Genomic DNA, 13,933 nt, shown 5'->3' with positions numbered 1-13,933 from the left:
CAGAAACGTGGAGGATCACTAAAACGGTTCAAATTAAATTGAGGATGACTGAGCGAGCTATGGAACGGAAGATCGTAGGTGTAACATTAACTGACAAGAGGAGAGCGCAGTCGGTCAAAGAACAAGTGCGTGTTAAGGACATATTAGTGGCTATTAAGAAGAATAAATGGGTGTGGGCTCGGCATGAATGTGAAAAAAAGATAACTGATGGTCATTAACCGTAACAGTAGATCCCTAGAGAACGCAAGCTTGGCAGGGGGCGCCAGAAAGTTAGGTGGACAGATAAGATCAAGAAGTTTGCGGAAATAAATTGGTCGCAGGTACAACAGGACTAGTATATTTGGAGACCCTTGGGAGAGGCCTTTTGCCCTGCCGCGGGCGTAGACAGGCCTATGGTGAGGATGGTGATGACCCTGTCCGAAAGGCGCATTGGAAACGCATTGGCTTTATAATGCGAGTGACCTAGGCTAGATGGCGACCACGTGATCTAATTTTTCTTTATGCTCTTATTTCTTATTTTTAGGTCCCCATCACGAGCTTCCACGACACAGGGCAGTCAATACAAGGTTCGCTTTAACAAGTGTCGACTAGTAACCTAACGCGAGTGAGAAGTTTAGAGCGACCGCCGTTGAAGTCTGTAAAAGCTTTAAAATTGCATGCAGATATTAAACGAACAATCATACAGTCGGAGCAATTCATTTGATGCCGTGCAACTCGTTATTGAGTCCATAATTTGGGCCATGTTATCTGCTGTATCTGTTCTTCCTCGGGTGACCTAGACGGAGTTTTCCGCCAACGAATAAAATTCCTGCGATTTTAGATGCGGTGACAACGTCTTTCTTTGATAGAAAAAAGTAAAAGCAACCGAATACAAGAAGCCACGGCGCCCCTGTTGTAGCCAAGCGGAAAATTTTGAATCGAAGCTTCACGTGATAGATGATTCGTCTGGTCGAGAAAGCAACAGTTCGATTTTGGTCGTCTTCATTGAAATGTAGGCTCGAAAGAAATAAAACGCGCACTTTGTTTCGTTTCTACGTCTAGCTTATTCTTACAGCAATCGCGCAATGATAGAGCGTTCAAAGTGGCTGTTTTCAGAGGCAGCGACAGAGCAGTCCCGGGTGTATTTGACGGCCGTGGGAGCAGAGCAAGTGGAGCGGCGGGAAACCATTTTCAAGTCGCAACGGGGAATTGAGTTTCCTTGATTGGTTTGTTCTACTCCTCTATTGATCCCCAAGGACGATGCCTCCACGGGCAGAAAAAAGTTACAAACGCCTTTCAAATCGATCGACTGTTGGCACAGCTCCAGCTCTAGAGATTTGGCGTTCTTACGTTCCGGAAAAGACTTCCCTTTGGAAGTCACCAGCAAAGTTACCTATCCAATGACTGCAATTGTTAATATAAAAGAAGACTTAAATGTTCCACTGTCACCACGCATTGCCTTTGGGTACTCATTGCTGGGCGGATGCAGTTTATGGGGAATGACGACAGCAGACTCTTTTCAGGGCTTAAGATATTCTTTTAATTTTAAGGGGGAGCTGTTTATGTCTTGTTGAAAGTGAAAATTGACCGTCGCTGCCATGAGCCCCACGTCACGTGAAAGTAGTGGCGGGAACTGCACAGTGGAGGCGGGTGGTGGTGTTGTGGTGCCGTTGCTTGGCTACCGCGTTCGTGCACCTAAGCGGTCACAAGTTGCCGTGCCTAATTTGGCTCTTATTTATGCCGGCCAATAAAGAAAAATCAATGGTACGCACGTTCGGGCTATAATTTGTCTTCTCGGGTAGCGAATGAAGATAGGAAACAAATATTGGCTGCAACAGCTAATTTGTATGGTAAATGGCACTCGATATCTCTCTCAGAAAGTCCTGGAGAGATCCCCAACAAATCAAGCCGCGGAAGAGTAGACAAACATGCTCCATCATTCTACACGGCGCTGCCTCCTCCCATCAATTTCTGGCTAATCCCGAGGTGAGTGGGAGCGTAAACCTGTAGACCAACGTTTTTTTGTGTGAATTACGCGAGATAAGTTGAACTATTCTCTACGTCAGTGATTTGGGATTCACGGGAATCTTGGCTGATATTTGCTATCGCAGGACGTACCGCAGTCCTGCGGTACGTCCTGCCCAACAGCCCAACTCGCCCAACTTTCCGCCCTGTTAAGAATATCCCCCTGACTGGCTCCAGCAATAAAATGAGCTGTGTTGGCGGTAAACAAAACAAAAAGGCTTTTTATCGGCCCGGTATTGGTGGAAGGAAGTGTGAGTTAATTAGAAATAAAACAAAGTTCATAGGCTTTCAGGCACGTTACCAGGTTTACTGTATTGCTAGTGGTCTACGACCCCGTCCTAGACAAGCCCGCGTCTGTATGTTCTCAACAAAACTGCGTTTTGTTCGGCCGCACACCCCATCTCTACTTTGTTGTAGACGTCAAATGTTTGACTTGGCGGTCATTGCTGCTCTCGCTAGAAATACTGACGGATAACGCGCACGTCCCCCATTCGCCCTAACGTCCTTTGTAAATAAATATGAAGAAACTATTTCACCAGGATCTAGTCGCTGTCTTAAGATCCCGCGTCCCATGTAAGAAGGACGATAACAACTGTCGAAGCCCATATATAAAGAAGAGATAAGGTGGTTGCATCTCATTTTAGAAGCAAACGCACTCTGCTCCAGCTCGACTGACCAGGTACTGACCTGGTCCTGAAGCCGTGAGATCTTTAGCTGGCTCGCCTCTGGTATGGGAAAGCGTACTGTAAAGGGTATGGATGATGGGGCATTTCATACAAGCAGACTTCGGGCCGCCGCAGGTATGGCTGAAGGAGACATAAGAAGGGAATGGGTATTGCGGGAGGTATTGGTTTGAATTCATCGTGACATACTATCATTTGGGAGGCTGAGTGAAGGGTGGGAATGGGGCAATGCAGTGAAGACCTGCGGTAAAAGAGTTCAGTGTAGGGGATTCGACAGAGAGGGTTAGGGGGGATGGTAGCCCTGCGTTTTTACCTCCCTGTCAGAACGCCCTGTGTGCGAGGCCGCGGGATACGGCGTGAAGACACTTATTTCTGCAAAGAATGCACTGATCGGGGTCGATGAAATTTAATCATAGGGAAGATACTGCTTTTCCTGGAGAAGTTTGAGAGTTTGTAAGAGATGCGGCCTCTCTGAAGGACCTGGCACGCTTGCTGTGAGTGTGTGAGAGTGGTCGCGAAGACTGTGGAGGCTCCGATCATTGCGAAGGCAAATGGCTATTTTTGCGTTGGTGGTGGTACTGGCGTTGGGAAGGTTGAGGGGTGTTTTGACGGTGTTGTTCCAGTCGGTCACGGTCAGTGCATGTGCCGATCAATTTGGTATTGGACGATGTCTGTCGAGCAAATGCCTATCTTGTTGAAATATTTTGACTTTAATATACTGCTCCGGGCTTGCTTGTCGTATTCCTTGGCTTTGGGTGGGTTGTATATGCTTTGGGACAGCGAAGAAAACTATGAGGTCATGAATGTCAGAGCTGATGCGCATGGGAGTTTCGCTGGCGCTTGGCGCAAGATGGCCCATTCTAGTTTGGATAGAATGACCATTTTGGGTAAGATGGAGACGCTGAAGTTGATTAAAGAAGGCATTTAGGCTGTTAGGAAGGGAGATGGGGGTATCTTCAGGAAGCTGGATCGCTCTTTTGGCGACTCGGACATGTTTGCACACCAATAACTCCTTATTTCAATTACGACAAATCCGAGGTCGCGGTGCCTTGCGTGGCGCTTCCGTGTTGTCGCGTTCCACGGAGATCTTTAGGAAGGAACGCGAGGCAAACGCTGGCCTACTCACCTGTCCTTCAAAAGTGCATCCAGGAAGCTCGGCTAGCACCCCCAACTTTGTCCTCTTTTTCGACTCCCGCTTGTACCGACGTTGCCGCCGTTATTCTGTCATTGTCAGGCTTTTCAGTGCAGCCGCAAAACCTTGCGCCGTGCACTCTCCCTTCATTCTTCTCGTCAAAACCAGCGTTACCACGACAATGAGTTTCTTCATCAATCGGGCAACTGGGGTATTGCCAGTGCCCTGAAAAGATGAGGAGGCATGACCTGCGTTCTTCTGCTCAGCTTTCCTAAATTCACAGCAGGGTCTGCCATTTCTCCCGCTGCTGAGCCCGAGAACGCGGTATTGATTCCCGGCCAGGGCGTCCGCTTTTCTGATGGAGGTGGAAGGCGAAAACACCTGTGTATTCGAGATTTGTGTGCACGGAAAAGATCTCCAGAGCGTGAAAAGTAATGAGAAGCCCTCCACTACGGCCCGCCTCATCGCCTCTGTACCATTGGCGCTTTCAAACTTTGTAATCAATCAAATCAAATCATACCTTCAGCTGACGCGGCCTGGTATAACTTAACGGGAAGGGGGGATCATGGATTTATGTAGTAAACTAAATTACAATCATACACATAGACATAGACATAGACATAGACTCTTCATTTCGTGTTCGCGAAATTTCGGTTTATCTCGGTAACGATATACACGCCCACACTCCGCAATAACATGCATAACATACAACATTTGTTAGGTGTGACTAAATGCTGTTGACGCCCAAACCAGGACTTAACACCACGTTTGAAGACTTCCTCGCAATGCTAATATTAAACCGAGCTTGGTAAGCTAGAAGCCGGAACAACGGAAGTAGTTTGAATTGGTGGTGCCAGTAATGTCTGACTGACATCACTTGCAAATTTAAAAACGTCGCGCGCCCGTTACTGGAGGAAGAATAAAACACGAAACATAAATTCGCTATTTGCTCGAAATGAAGCCCCTGATTTTTTGTGCCAGTTGTGATTTTGTGTATGTGAATTAGTGTGTTAGCGTTTAACTTACACGTGACAGATACGCTCTCTATGAGCCGCCTCCCTTAAAACATTAGAAAGGTGAGGGCAGTCTTTTTTCCTACCTTCACACAAACGGTAAACCACAGGCTTTGTGCGGTAGGCAAAAATACCGCGCGTATGCATGAGCTTCTACTATTTATTAGAGGGGCATATTTTAGTCTTTCTGAGTATGATTTTCTGCGGTGAACCCAATGTTGGTTTGCCTGAGACATCTACTTATTGCCCATTAATGGCATACGTTCCTCGTTTCAAACTGTGCGACCGGGGTACGATATATGCTTAACTACTTCGGTGCTCGAAGAGACGATTTCGGTTGCTAAAAAAAATATGCGTGAATTTTTTCATATTTCTGTACTATTACCCTTGATACTCAAGCCCTATAGTGATCGCAAGAAAATGAATGTCATTGAAAAAAGAATATTTAGAACCACTAGAAATTGTTTACTACGCACTGCAGATGATGGAAGCTCTACCCTGCCTTCTGTTTTGCTTCAATTGAGTTCTGTTTCATGAAGCACATGTGGCCAAGCTGCTTGAGGCTAATGCTGAAATGGACAATATTTAAAACACATAGTACACGTCTGTACCAAAAACAGCAATAGAAGAATGAGCAGGGTCCCCTCTTTTTTTATAACTGCATAGCACTGCAACTATCGTAAATTTCCACATTTCCGACATATCGATTGCTATATGCAAACGTATGGCACCCTAAAATGGCGAAAACGCAGGTTGGGACACGCATATTCTGAAGAAGCAATGTTATTAATGTTACACTTCGTATCCGGAGAAACCATGTCTGGTGGTGTTTGCATCAGAGACATTATTTCCTTTTTTCAGCCTGAGTAACTGAGTAACGGCCGCTGCGTTTAATCAGTGTGAAATTAGCTCGTTATAGCGCGTCTCTTCTGTAGTACACACGCTCTCTCTCAGAAGCTTACGTAACTGATCTTCGCCATCATCGCTCACATGCGAGTGGACCGTGCAGCGGAGCCCCGCGATTAAAATTTAGCTGCTTTTAATGCGAACGCAGTATTGGCCAAGTAGATCTCGTTTGGTTGTGCGCGAGAGTTTTACCTTGAAGTGAAACCACGTGACGTGCCGCCGCGTCGTGAAAAATGGAGCGAGGACGCGGGCCCACCTGTGCCGAAATTGTGTTCTCTGAGGGGTCCAAGTTGCCCAAGCGGCATGTTGCGTCGGACAAGCCTTCAGACGTCGCTCGGCTTGCTCATGAATTAGAGCGGAAACGTAAGAGCGCGCAAATTTCAGGCCTAAAGGAGTGGTCAAAGGGAACTTCACCGAGCTAGGCGTCGGGAGAAGGATGCAGAAAGACGTCAGCAACGAGCTTTACAGGCGGTGATGGGCGCCTGTAAAGCTCGTTGCTGACGAAACTGACATTTCTGACAACACTGATGAAGCAACGCCAGTGAGTTCTCGCAGTACGGCCATTTCGACGTACCAAATCGTTCGGTTGGCAAACTGTTCTTAGGCTGCTTTCACTTGCATAACCTGCCTAGTTGATCTAAACCAAGACCATTTCTTTTTACCATGTGCGTCGTTCCGAATCCTGTTCTTCCCCACACATGCGTTGCTTCCATATTTCGTGGGGGTGCAATACCCTGATGTTTCAGTGTTCACAAAGCTGTGAAAGGCGCTACTGCTCGACACCATAACCAACTCTATGAGCAAGCCTGGAGGTGTCGAGTTACTAGGGCCGAATGTGGGTAATAAGAATGTGTCCAGAACGAACGTATCTTCATCAATCCATGCCCAATTGGTAGGGTGGCTACACGACCTGCCTGCATGCGTGGAAAAGTGCGAGATTTTCGGTCAAAGTCCCGTTCGTTCAAAGTCCCGTCAACTTCCCGTCAACTCCGACAAAGTCCCGTCAACTTCCAAAACCCTTATGGGTTTGGAGTGTGTCACTCCGAAGGGGGACAAGGTTCCGCTTGGTTGCTCAGAGCCGTCCGATAGCTGCCGTCATGCTTGAATTACCTGAACGATTTGCCCTAAACCTGTGAGTATCTTTTTGGGAAGAATAGGGCAATTGGCACGTAAAAATGCTTCATAGTTTAGGAAACATCGCGTCAAAACAGGACCACAAAGAAAAGAAGCAGACAGGACGAGCTCTGTCAGGGCTCGTCCTGTCTGGTTCTTTTCTTTGTGGTCCTGTGCCAATGCCCTGTTGACAACGCGCGTCCTGTCTAGTTCTTTTCCTGGCGGTCCTTTTTTAAAGCGCAAGCGCTGTTTCCAAAAACCATGTCTTAATACTAACTCGCCCAACCCAGCTGCAAAAAAAAAAAAATTACCCGCCGCGGTGGCTCAGTGGCTAAGGCGTTGCGCTGCTGAGCACGAGGTCGCGGGTTCGATTCCCGGCCGCGGTGGCCGCTTTTCTGATGGAGGCGAAAAGCAAAAACGCCCGTGTGTACGAGATTTCGGCGCACGATAAAGATCCCCAGGTGGTCAAAATTAATCCGCAGCCCTCCACTACGGCGCGCCTCATCGCCTGCGTTACGTCGGCGCGTTAAACCCCACAATCAATCAATCAATAAAAAAAAATTCGTAGCTGCCTTTGTGTTTACACTGATTTTGTATAGCAATATAACTATAATAATTACCCTTTCAGGACGAAGACATCTCTTTCGATGATCGAAAGAGTTCTCAGCTTCCTTAAGATGGAAGACTAGTGGGGTGGAGCGCTTCTCAGCGTTGCTAGGCTTTCTTGCTGCCTCAAGAGCGGCTTCAATTTACAGGAGCGCGAGAGTTCCTTCTATCGTAGTATAAACCTCTAGTATCTAGGGTAAGTGACACAAATGCACAAGAAATTTGCTATCACGTTTGAGCTTACGTGCACAGAGAATACATTCTAGGAAAGGGGCCACAAAGCGTGCGTGAATAGTACCCCATGCTTGGTCTCGTACACCGAGAACACAAACAGCATACTGAAAATAATTGGAAAACTTCTTACTTGCGGCAGCCTTTTAGCGATTTATCTAATGCATTCTGTTGTTGACACATGCAACAAAAACGTGGAGCCTTAATTATTTTGAAACGAACACAAGAAGGCAGAACACCAGGCACACTTAGTGGTCCTTTTGCATTGAGCCGGAATGCCGTTGCATTCGCTTGCCGACTATTGATTGGTGCTTAGTTCGTTCCACACATCCAGTTCTTATTCAAGCACAGTTCTATATGACAAGGGGGTTAATTTCTCATACAATATAGGGCTGCGAATTTGTGAGTGTGTCCGCATATCTGACGTCAGTAAGTCTGCAGGGAGTATGGTGAAAATGAACTGTCACCATTGAACACCATTTCCCGCTGGAAACTTTATTCCGGGGATGATATTAGAAATAACGTATGTAACAATTTTCTGTGTTTATTTGACTTTAATGCCCACAAATGGCCGCCATCGTCATTATAAACCCCAATCTTCACCCTGATTTTGCCTGCCAGCCGGGCAAAAAAATGCGTCTGTTTAGATGAACAGTAACCGCACATTACTACAAACGAGGAAAGTCTGGCGTAGCTCGCATCTAGCCACGCATCCTCTAAATGCGTAAGGAGTCGTTTTAGATGCGAAGCATCTCATGCTCGAGGCTGAGTTCCTCCTTTCTCGTTGTCGTTGTCCGCCGTCCGCACTCTACTGCGCATGCGCGTCTCTTCAGCCCCGTCAGCGTTTGTCCTGACGTAAGCGCAGTCCGCTATAAAAAGGAATAGTTAGGCGGCGCCCGGAATCGATCCCACGACTCTCTGGCCGCAACGGGAGGTACGTGGCGCTCTTCCCACTGCGCTACAAACCATGACGGGAGCATGTGCTACGAAGGCGCCTTATTTCCTTCACGCATTCAAACTACGTCAAGAAGCTACTGATACAACGAAGGCATGCGAAGCTGAACGTCAACGGAAACGGCGAACTGAAAACTAATGGGAACTTCAGTCGACCCCAAGGCTGCTTCGCATACTACTCAGGGCTCCCCCACGGGAAGATGGTGTAATTTTTTGCCCAAACTTGTCTGACTTCATACTTCCCTACTTCTCTTCAGGTGAATTTATACTCTTGCTTCGAAAAAACCTGTTGTCTCTGGAAATACCTGGATGTGCTACGGATGCTTCTCCCAATTACGGCTTCATAAAGCTCTTATCTCTTCTATTTCAACACCCTTTGCCGCGAGGCAATGGCTACAACGTTCTCGTTGAGTTCGACTCCATGGCGGTAAACGGTCCCATTCACCCACAGCAATGATTTCGATCCAAAGCAGTGTTCGATGGTTGGCAGCTTCTCCGTCCACTGTGGTAATGGCAGTTTTGAGAGCGCAGACATGTTATCCATCTGGCTTTGTAAATGGCCGTTGACTGGCTTCTGTAGCAACGAGTGTGAACGGATATTTTTTTTACTGCTTGTGTATATAAACCTTTTCTGTCAGCACTGTAATTTTGTTCACCACACACGTTTGCTTTCTCAGATTACTTAAAATAAAATGCATTATTTCCCAATTATCCCCTTCGCATTACTTCCTGTCGTCCTTGGGCTGTTTTGTCTTTCTGTTTACTTTTTATTCCGGTAGCCCACATCCGCTAAGGACCCTCGCATCAGGAATGCGTCAAGTGGCTGGGCAAACTAGTCTCATGTTTTTTTTTCTGTACGTGTGTCCTCTGTTCCCTGGCACTCTTCATTCACTGGTGCCTTTAGCGTCTAGAATACGCCAAGGTTCGTAAAAAAGCTTGTCTTACGTTTATTTCCCTTCTGCATGGTTGCGCGTGTTCTGATTTTGTTTCCGAGACTCATAACGACGCACCTTCAAGGAACCTGAAGACGCGAAATATATTAGGAGACGTGGTAGCGTGCCTCTCTTAATGCCCAACTGCCCCCTGCTTCCCGCTGCATCCCAGGTGTTCTTGCCGGTCACATTAGGAGTCCTTTGAACATGTTACAAATAACGTAGTATGTATTTGTGATCTGGCTGCCATAGAACCAAGGTCAATTTGGCAATGATGTTTGTTCTCTGGTTGGGGTAGGTTCTCTGTACTCAGAAGCATTACAGTTTGCTGTGAGCAGTAATCCTCATTCGTATGGCACGTGGTATTTCAACACGCAAATCAGGACTGCCGTTTTGAATAAAAGTATGTCATGAAAATTCATTTCTTGTGTGTAAGAGTACCGTGACTTTTATAGTTATAAAATTGATCTATCCCTCCGCGGTTTCCGTATTCTTCAAATTTATTGCATTATTCTGCTGGTGCTGTTGGAGCTCACACAAAATTCAGGTTTTGATAAAACAAATGATTTGCCGCTACGATGAACTTCATTACCGGCATAACTTTTACATCATTCGCCGTTGCTTTAAAATCTCTGCCTCGAGGTTGGCAATGTGCACGGCATTTTGCATTACTAGGTTAATTTGTGCGAGGGAACCTTTATGCCGTTTTAAATAATAATCAAAGCAGTGAGCTCATAAATGGCGAGCTTCTGCGCTTCCGGATGATGGTAAGGATTTCTACAGTGCCGATCACGAGTGCCAATCACCACCAGACCATCGGCTTTGTTTCTATGAGTGTCTATATGGGGCAGTGCAGTAGACATAAGTGGACGTACAGTAGGACGGATTCACAATATAAATGCCGGCGCCCTCAAACAGCCAAGCTTTGCACTCACGCATGCGAGTCTCATGGGCTGGAAAGGGCACTGCAGTATTGAGCCTTGCTCGTTTCTTCTTTTCAGATTCGGCCGATGTTCCCGGAATCTGCTATTCAGGGCACATCGGGCCAAAAAGCGGCCGAGAATAAGCAAGATTTGCTTGTTGCGGCTGTCTTCTGGATGTCGCTTGCCCTGGTTTCGATCACCAATATAAATAAAATAAAGGTTTTAGCGGTAGAAACTCATCACGATGTTGGATTCAATGTAACAGTCTCCTGTGGATGATGATGACATTCGCAAAGGAGGACATTCGTCTTTGTCAATATCCACTCGCTAGAATGGCCAAAGAATGAATTCCGCGCTGTCTGAATTTCTTGGCAACGTAGTGGTCAATTCCAAACAAAGAAAATCCGAAAGCAAAGTCAACTATTCTCTTTCCGAAACGACAACAATGGGGAAACCTGAAGATTTCCAAAATCAAGCTCAACACCAAACCAACCATTCCAGAAGCAAGCGGACCCTATTTAGTTATGTTTCCCCGTTTGGTCGTAACGCGATTCGTATACCTTATATACATGGTAAGGCGTTGTGGTGCAGGTCCGATCGCCACTGATACGGGCATTCCATGCCTTTTCGTAGCGGTCATCGATGTTCATCGTTAAGAAGGGTGCATTTTCTGTCGTCTTTTGAACAGCGATGGACACCTCGCCAAATTCAAACTGCTTCGAGCGTGCCGTAACGGCCCAGTCGGTTGGACTTTGGCTTCATAACGCGAGGAACGGGGTGAACCACTGCAAGTGATTTATTTTTTGTTTCAATTCACCTATGATCAACATAATCGCCAAAGAAAGTTGGCTTTCCTGTAGGGTCGTTTTGGGCGGACTACAGACGAAATCAGTGAGAGGCCAGTGTTTAGTATACAGCGTTGGAAAGTGTGCGGCTCCTTTTGCAACATCCGTCTTCACGCGGGAGTATATGAACCAGTCAAAATTTATCGGTCAACAAAATCCAGGTTCGTCTATGAGTAAACAGTTGTCTACAACTCGCGACTTCAATGTCCAGCGGTGATAATGCTGCTTTTTCCGTCGCGTGACCAGAGGTCTGCATTATGGAGGAGTTTTTGAGCCTGGCCAGGACAGTCAAATGGGTCAACAGTTTTGCTATCGGGGGTGCTTGGCAGTTAGGACACTGAACATGCGGGTGAACGGTGAGTGGCAACTTTCTGCTCGCGTAGAAATGAATGTGATCTGCTATTTCTGAACCAGCTGGCTACGTTCACGTCAAGAGTTGGACGGATGCCCACCTCGTCGGGAAACCGCCGAGAACAATTAAAAAATGGGCACCGACCATAAATGTTTAGAACTCAAAAATATGATTAAGCTCCCGTACTTGGGCTTTGTTCTTGGCTGTCCCAAAAATCATCGTTACTGTCAGGTTTTAATTGTTTTGAATTCACTACATCAGGCGCTGGCAGTAGCTGCACGGGAGGGGAGCTGTGCGGCTCCAAGCTTACAATACTCGTTTTACAAAGACTGAACAGATGATGCAATGCGGGTGCAGGCCAAAGACAAACCTTCCGCCAGCCACAAGGTCAAATGGCATCATGCACTAGCAGTACAATTGTTGTGAATTGTCGTCGTCTTTCCCCGAAAACATGACCGTGATTGGTACCGGACATCGAATGGGCGACTTGCGCTCGAGCTGCTTTACCTTCTCCTGAGGCGCCATTAAAGACACGTGCACTGCCGCCCTGTATCTACATGGAGGTCTTAGTGCCTATCGTTTAGATCCTAAAGCTCGCGGCTCGCTGCCAATTCACCTGGCACAAAACTTCACCACCAATTTCCTCTTCACACAACATTCAGGTGATCAGCGCTCATAAAGGTGACCCATATACGATAAGCAGGTTAAGCAGTGCCACAGACGGAACACCTCAATGGGTGCACCACGCACGAACCCCTGCTTGCATACATCGGGTAAGCTTACAGTGGGTGCACTTCGCCGATTCATATGCAGCTTTGGACAGTCCCATAAAACTCCTCTTGTCGAAAACGCAGGCGAAGTTAGTAGTGCAAGCATAATGCATTGTGCCGCTCTGTTGTTCTGCGCCTGTGTAATGTCCGCAGGTAATATAGGGTAACTGAAATAAATATAATACTCCGATATATCTGTGGGTGGCTCAATTGTTTTTCCTTTCAAAGTTATTCGCAAGATCAGCTGTATACGTATGTGTATACTGTTGATTGCTCTAGTCATGAGAAGCAACATAGAACAATTCTAACCACACTTCCCCTTTCTGTATTACCGAAACTAAAACAAAGATAACATAACTTTGCCCCTCTGAATGCCGTCTCCTTAAATACCATTTCAAATACAAAACCAAAATTTTAGGGAGAATGCTGGGGCATCCAAAACAATCAGTTTTCTTTCATTTCTGTTTCCCGGTTTCGCAGTCCCTACTACCGTAAATACCATGTCCCCCACATCAGCCGAACCATGTCAAGCAATTTTCTGTGCAACCATCGCCAGCATTATTAAACGGCGTTCTCTCTTTTGTGGACCCCGTGACTTCTGCAACTACTGTGGAGGGCACCCCAGGTTCGGTAAAATGGTCGATACGACCCCGCATTCCATATTTCCCAATGAAACGACATCTGAGGGAATAAACTTTTTTCTGGACAGGTTTTACACTACTACTAAAAGCTAGATATTCAAATTACTTCATCATGCAAGAAAATGCGCTGCCTGACCTTAATAATATGCGGGACAAACTGCGATTCCAATACAATATTATTTTTTTTGTATTTACAACCAGTTATTCACGATGCCAGCCTTTATACTAACGGCAGAGTGCAAAATCCTAAAAACTTAGACGCCCAACCTCTTGCCTTGGCTTTTGGTTTTGCGGACTCTCTTTCATCGTATTCCAGAACACGTAAACCTATCTTATGGCATATGGCTGTAATGGGTTCCCGTTCATACTTGGCATTTTTAGATGTTCTTGATAGGGATTTCTGATTTTTCTTTCTATGGCAAGAGACACAAAATAAAAGCTGTTCTGTATTTAAGAGTTATATACAAGAATTGAGGCCCTAAAATAAGCACGAAGTTTACTTTATAAGCACTATCAAATAAGAGAGGCAAAAGTATGCATGCACCTATAATACCGGCTACTTTGGAGCGCGCAGTGTTGACTATTTGTTACTAAAGCGAAAATGTTTGCGGAAGCTCCTGGTATACTGCGTGGATAACTTTTTTTTATTTGTGATAATATTTCCATAACAACATCACAGGACGTCACAGAGAGAAAAAAAACAAACACAGAATGTGTATGCTAGATGCTGTGTAATGCGTCCCTGTAGTGCTGTGCATACCTGTGAGAGCTCACTACTAACGCTGTGTATCTCAATGGCTGTGGAAGCAAGATTTACGCCGTTCATTT

This window comes from Haemaphysalis longicornis, unplaced genomic scaffold, assembly GCF_048455015.1.
Source record: "Haemaphysalis longicornis isolate Haplotype H1 unplaced genomic scaffold, Haemaphysalis longicornis Haplotype H1 scaffold_14, whole genome shotgun sequence".
In the NCBI taxonomy this organism is placed as follows: Eukaryota; Metazoa; Arthropoda; class Arachnida; order Ixodida; family Ixodidae; genus Haemaphysalis; species Haemaphysalis longicornis.
This window is presented reverse-complemented; position numbering follows the sequence as displayed.